The 6568-nt window shown below is 48.4% G+C and overlaps 1 protein-coding gene across 3 annotated transcripts in view; it reads right to left on the bottom strand.

The window, feature by feature from the left end:
* Window positions 1–6568, bottom strand: part of Kif6 (kinesin family member 6) — a 394766-nt gene that overhangs the window by 94529 nt on the left and 293669 nt on the right. The gene's annotated exons all lie outside the window — the stretch shown is intronic.

Consider the following 6568-nt stretch of genomic DNA (forward strand, 5'->3'; position numbering starts at 1 on the left):
CCTGGGAACAAATCTTTACTCCTCACACTTCAGATAGAGCCCTAATATCCAGAGTATACAAAGAACTCAAAAAATTAGACAATAAGATAACAAACAACCCAATCAACAAATGGGCCAAGGACCTGGAAATGGGAAGGGCTTCTTGAGAAGGGTGGGAGAAGGCTCCATGCCTCAGCCAGGACACTGAGGAGCCTCACCTCAGGCTCCCTTACGACCAGCGCCAAAGCAGTCCTTTCAGGGTGCTGCTAGCTGCACGGGTGACTCTGCGGCGGGGACAGCGTAACTGAGTGTGGTACAGTACAGAGCCGGCAGGACACTGCATTCACTGGCACAGAAAGGGGCTGGGCATGGGCGGGTCTGGGAAGGGAGATCTGGTAACGCAGTGCCCTGGCCGTTCTTCACAAGGCTGGCTTCCTGTGACATCCCCTCAGTGCTCCTGTCCTGTGCCTGGAGACATCCTGTGACACTGGGGAAGCACTGTCACTGGCTTCCCTGGTGTTGGTCCTCCTGTCCTCTCCTTCTCTCTCTAGCTCTTTTGTAGTCTTTCTTTTTTGGCAGACTTTTCCGCCTGTTCTTGAACATGGTAATCCTCAGGATTTTGTCGAAGCCCCCTTCTTGCTTTTCTGGCTCTCCGCAGGCACCCCATCCATGCCAGTGTCTTTGCTCTCCGTTGTTACCTCCCGATTTTCCATCTCAGCCCTACCTTAGTTCTTGAGCCATGCAGACCCTGTCTGTTGGGTGCCCTGCAGACGACTAAATTCACTGTATCCCAGAAGAACTGGTCTCCTCCTCTGCCCACTTCCCTGTTCCTCCTCAAACACAGCTCATGCTGGTGACCTGCATGCTTTCCTTTGCCCTGTCTCCCATGAGCCCCTTGGCTGAGTCTTGGAATCTGAGACATTCTGCATCCTCAACACCTTCCCAGAGCACTCCACTTTGCTTCTTCTTGCTTCATTTGCCTTAAAGCAGAGAGTGGTCTCTGGCTCCCAGATTTCTTCGACCACAGCTCAATCCTCCCCCTGGATTCACCTCCCCTACCTGCACACTAGTCTCCATACCTGAGCTTGTGATCCTCAAGTGCAAATGCCTGGTCCTGTTCCTTCCTGCGTCAGACTCCTCGAGACATTCCCCAGGGACCTCAGGACATAGTCCACATTCCTTAACGGGGTGAAGTAGACTCTTCATCTTTGTGCTCTGGCTCCTGCTGCCTTCCCCAGCTCTTCTCTCACCACCCTGTCCCCCTCCACCTTCCAAGTGGTCTGGAATCACTTTCAGTTCCACCAAGTGTCACCCTCTCTCTCACCTTGGGGTGTTTCCCTTTGCTTGGAGCCTCTTTTTTCACCTGGCCGATTTCCACCTAACTCCTGAAAGGTCTCTTTCTCTGGATAGTTCTCCAAGATCGTATACGTCTGCAATGGGTGCTGCTCCAGGTAGTGTGCCACAAGGCCTGTTCACTTGATTTGTTTCATTTTTAATATCGAAAGCTCTCTGAGGACAGTGACCATGGCTGTTTAATTCACTCTTATTTTCCTGAAGCTTAGAACAGGGGCTCACACTCGGTAAGTGTTCCATAAATATGCGTCGACTAAAAGCAGCCAGGCTTGTGAGGAAGCACGCACACACAGGCAGAGCCCCAGATCGGGAGTCAGCAGGCTTGGATCACGTGCCTCCTGCATGTCTTAGCAGGAAGGGCTCAGATTCCTCATTTCTAAGATTAGGGGGAGATGTCTCTCAGGGCTGGGTTGATGCAGCAAGTACCCAGGTGTGTGTGTGAATTATGAGTATCCTGGGCAAGGAGAAACCCTGGGAAGAGGGGCTGAACTGTGATGTGGGGCTGTTAGCTGCAAGCAGTAACCACAGACAACAGTGGGTGAATGTCAGTCTCTGAGCAAACCAAAGGATTGGAGGAGCTCCCTGCAAGTCAAATGTCAAGAACTCAACATGGCTGCCAAGCTTCTCATCTTCAGAGAGAAGGAGAAAATAGGGGAAATGGAGGTAGAATCTCATGTAACTTCTCGGACCAGTTCCTGGGAGAATCCTGATCTGCCCTTGGTGTGTGGCAGGCAAAGATAATGTCCATCACTGGGTAAGCAGCTGTGAACCCAGCTCCTGGTTCTTCCCAGGGCAGTCAGAGCCATCCTCTATTCACTGGGAACATGGGCAGTAGTTGCTGGCATTCATAAACCACTGGGTCCCCAAGAACCTCAGCAGCCTTATTCCCTTGCATCCCAGCTGAAAAGGTGTCTTTGGGCCAGCTATGCTATTGGAGGACAAGGGCTTTGGTGACATCTGTTCTAGTCTTTTTTTTTTTTTTTTGAGATCAATTAACTTCGTATGCTACTTTTTCATGGAGTGAAACACTCTTCCTATCAGAGGAAGACAGGGGACTGGGCCTGTATTTTCCATGTCCTGTCTCTGTGAACCTGTACGCGGCCCCTTAGCTGCCTCTGTTTATTGTGATGAAGATCCACCCTTTGCTCCTCATGCACTTTTTAAAGACACCAACGTTCCTTTTCTATTGTCAAGATGGCCGTCCTGTTGCCTGCTACTCCTGGACTCTCGAGCAGCTTGCTGCCAGTTCTGCTACTTCTGGGAAGGATCAGTTTTCCCAAGCAGGTTTTTCAGCTGCTAAGATTCCTCAAAGCCAATTTCAAATTGTCATTGTCAAACAAACCCGGGTTTTTTGAGTACCATTTTTGTGTCCAGCATGGTTTTTAAAAAAATCTGTGGGGAGGCTGAGGAGATTCTAATCTAATCTCTGCTCTCAGAGTTTATAATTCTAGTTCAGCAGACAAGGTGTAAATACAAAAAACAAGTGGGAAAACAATAAAGGTTAAAATTGAAGCTTACTAGGAGCCACCTACCTCCTGTTTGCCACGGTGTTATTTCCAGATGGTGCCCAAGATTTCCCTCCACCCTCAGCCCAGTGTTCCTGTTGGCTTTCGATTGGTGTTCTATTTTATGTTGGGAGGATCCAACTGAGTGAAGGGGCGCTTTTCTTGGCTTAGTTCACATTATCAACGCTTTTATTTCCAATTGCAGCTAATCTCCCCGTTCATTACCTATTTTGCTATTTATTGAGACTCAGTGTCTGGGGGATCCAGTTGGTATGAAGGATTTGCCACAAAAGAAACTTCACTGTGTGTTGCCTGGGCACTGATATTTGCCAAGCAAGGGGTCACCAGCCTCTCTCCATTTCATTATACACCATGAGGATGAGTCATGCCTGGAAAATGTAGTGACTGTGAATTGCAATTGTCCTCTACTGAAAAATCTCTCAGAAGAATTGGCTCTCATGCTCTTGTTCATTGAAGGGCGAACATCCTACCAATGCGCCAACATCTTATTTCTGTGTCACAGACAGGCAGTACAACTGCCCCCAGACTGGGGGCCAGAGTTCCGTGCAGCAAAGTATTCAGGTAAAAAGGGAAGAAAAACCCTTCTATTAAGTGTCATGGAACGTACAAGCCATTCATTTTCCCCTTGTGCAATTTGAAATCAGTTCCTGTACTCTAAGGGAGTGGAGAGACTCAGGCGGCATTGTGGGTCACCAATAATCCAATCCCTACCTGGGGCATTAGAACCTGCTTGCTATGGCCTAGAGAGACTTTTGAATGGGGGGTGATTAATTCCAGGCCCTCTTCTGTGCATTTTGCCAACCAAGACATCAGAACACAGAAATCCATTAGACCACAGTCACCCCTGTGAGAAGGGGAGATGGGAGCCTGAGCTGGGGCCCTGCTTGCTGAGGGCTTTAGAAAAGTGAGACAAAGTAGAGTCAGGGAAGTGACTGAGTGCCCTCCCTAGCCAAGCCCCTCTGGCCTGTGTCTATTTCTAGGACTGGCCAACAGATGTCCACACAGGAGCAGCGTGGAAGGGGTCAGGGCTATTGGAAAAGCCTTCCTCCAGGGCACCCCTGATCACCTGGGAGCTTTATTTTGGTGTCTGCTGTTGGATCGCTGGCTATGCAGTTTTTATTATGAAGACATTTTCTCTTGATTCCCTGCCTTAAGTAGCTATGAGTATATAATATCTAATAATTGAATAATTTCCATGAGGGCAAACAAAAGCACCAAGCCTGAGTAAAGAGTAGGATCTGTTTTGCACTTTCCTACCCCTGGCTATGAAATAGTCCCTTAATGATTGGTATCATAGTAACACTAAATAGATGTAAAATTTTTTTAAAATGTGGGCTGGTCTCCTGACTTTTCATTTGATTTAAAAAGCCTGATTTGCTGCTGGGAAAACCTTTTTGCAGAGTAAAGCTTGGTGAGTCTAATTAATTCCCTTGCAGGGCAGCCAGGGGCACAATGGGATCACTAAGTGACCTCCATATATGCTTAAGCCCCAAACATGGTTGTTGCCTGGGTTGTCAGAACCCTACCACTAGAGTTTGGTTGGCTCTGTATTGATCAGAAGCCTTGGTGAGACCATGACATGCTCATCCTGCCCACCCTCCTGACTCCCCACTGGAAATAGACCCAGACTCAGGTGTAAACCACATTCAGGCACCAGGCCTGTTGTAGTGTAAGAAAGACAAAGCATGTGTTTTTCTTATGTCAGTGATTCTTAAACTTGAACATATAAGAATCAAATGATAGATTTTTTCCCCCAAAGTTTTGCATATTTATTATTGAATCAACCAAAACCAGTACTCCAGTACCCTCATAGCTAAAAAAAAAAAAAAAAAAGACGGGATTTCCAGTTAAACATGCCCAACTGTCCCAACAGTGGTGACATTTTCAGATTGACCTGGTAAGATGATCGTGACTGTGATACAGAGTAACTGCATGCGCCATTTCATGTGTAATTCCTTACAGATGCAGCTTGGTTCTTCTCCAGTGTCCCCTCTTGGGATTGTACCTGATTTTATGACCAGTTTTCATATGAATCCATTGGGGATTGGGCTAACTTTGCTTTTGTTTCTTTGCTAGGAATCGTTTGATCCTGAAGGTCTCATGAGAAGATGTGGCAAGGGATTGAATGAGGTGCACGCACCTCAATGGCTGAGAAAAGGTGAAGAGTTGGTAGACTTTTTAATCTGTAGAGTTTGAGGGATACTACCTCTGAGGTTCTGGATTTCAAGGTCTCCAAACACAGTCTAAGTCAGTGGTTTTCAGATCTGGCTGTTACTGGAATCCACTTTTTAAAAGGGATGCTCAGACCCCAAGTAATTAAATCTGAAGAGCTGGGAGTCCAGCCCAGGTTTTGGAAGGCCTTGAGAGCTCTGTGAAGCCAGGATTGTGAGCCATGTGTGAGCCAAGCATCCGCATGGGCATGGACACAACTGAGGGCTCTTAGAGGTCACGACTGGACGAGGCAGTTGTCATGTGGTTGACATGTTCATCTTCAGACAGACAAGGGAGGGGTCCGGCTCTGCGCTGTCTAGCTGGCCACATCACAGAGACATGGCTTACAGGTGGGATAGCACCGTGAGGTTTGTGAGGGCCTTGTGGCCATGCTCAGGTCTGTGCCTGTGCCCTTCTCCGCTCTTGGGAGAGAGCCCTCAGCTTTCACGAGATTCGTCCTCTCTCCCTCCCCGATTCCCTGGTTTTGTTAATTTATTCTTCCCTTCCTTTCAAGTCCACTGCTCGGTTCCGGCGCTATGGTGAAGGATACGGCAGCATGCGTTTCTGCATGCTGGGTGTATATTTGTGATTGACAGGAGCTGTGTTCCCACCCGGGGTGTGCTGCCAAGCTCGATTCCGCTGGCGTGTGACCATCTAGTCCACGTCCCAAGTGCTGCGTGCTAATCCACGGGTTTCCCAGGGTCTCACCCGTCTACAGCCTCAGTGAGGGGCACTCAGAGTGTGTCCACTCTTCTCGGCCACCAGCAATGTTGTTGTAAGCACCCTCACGTGTGTCCCCTTGGGAGCCAGAGGAGCATGTCTTGGAAGCTGTTGGGTCATAGGGTTACAGACTTTTTGACTGAGACTGCTGGACTGCTTTCCAGAATGACCGTACCCCTGTCACCACTACTGGAGTCCTGAAGCAATCCGATCTTTGTCCCTGCTCAAGAGTGACGGTCATCGGAACCGTGTTGGCCGGGCCCTGGGCCCCAGGGCTGTCTGCCTCTGCTTTTCCTCCTCTCTGCCTGCCTTCCACCCACTCCCTGTGGCGGCTGCCTGGGCTCCTCATCTCCATCCTCAGGCCTGTCACTCTACCAACTTCTTTGTCACAGAGAAAACAGAGGTCACTTACTTTCCTCCCTCCACTGCTAAGTGTACCAGCGTTGGCCTGGTCTTTTTTTTTTTTTTTAATGTCTTTCTTTTTTTTTTATTGGTTGTTCAAAACATTACAAAGCTCATGATATATCATCTTTCATACATTTGACTCAATTGGGTTATGAACTCCCATTTTTACCCCAAATACAAATTGCAGAATCACATCAGTTACACACTCACGTTTTTACACAATGGCATATTAGTGACTGTTGTATTCTGCTACCTTTCCTATCCCCTACTATCCCCCCTCCCCTCCCCTCCCATCTTCCCTCTCTACCTCATCTGCTGTTGTTCAGTTCTCTCCCTTGTTCCCCCCCCCCCTTTCCCTTCACATCCTCTTCTAT

This window comes from Marmota marmota, unplaced genomic scaffold (assembly GCF_001458135.2).
Source record: "Marmota marmota marmota unplaced genomic scaffold, marMar, whole genome shotgun sequence".
NCBI classification, from domain to species: Eukaryota; Metazoa; Chordata; class Mammalia; order Rodentia; family Sciuridae; genus Marmota; species Marmota marmota.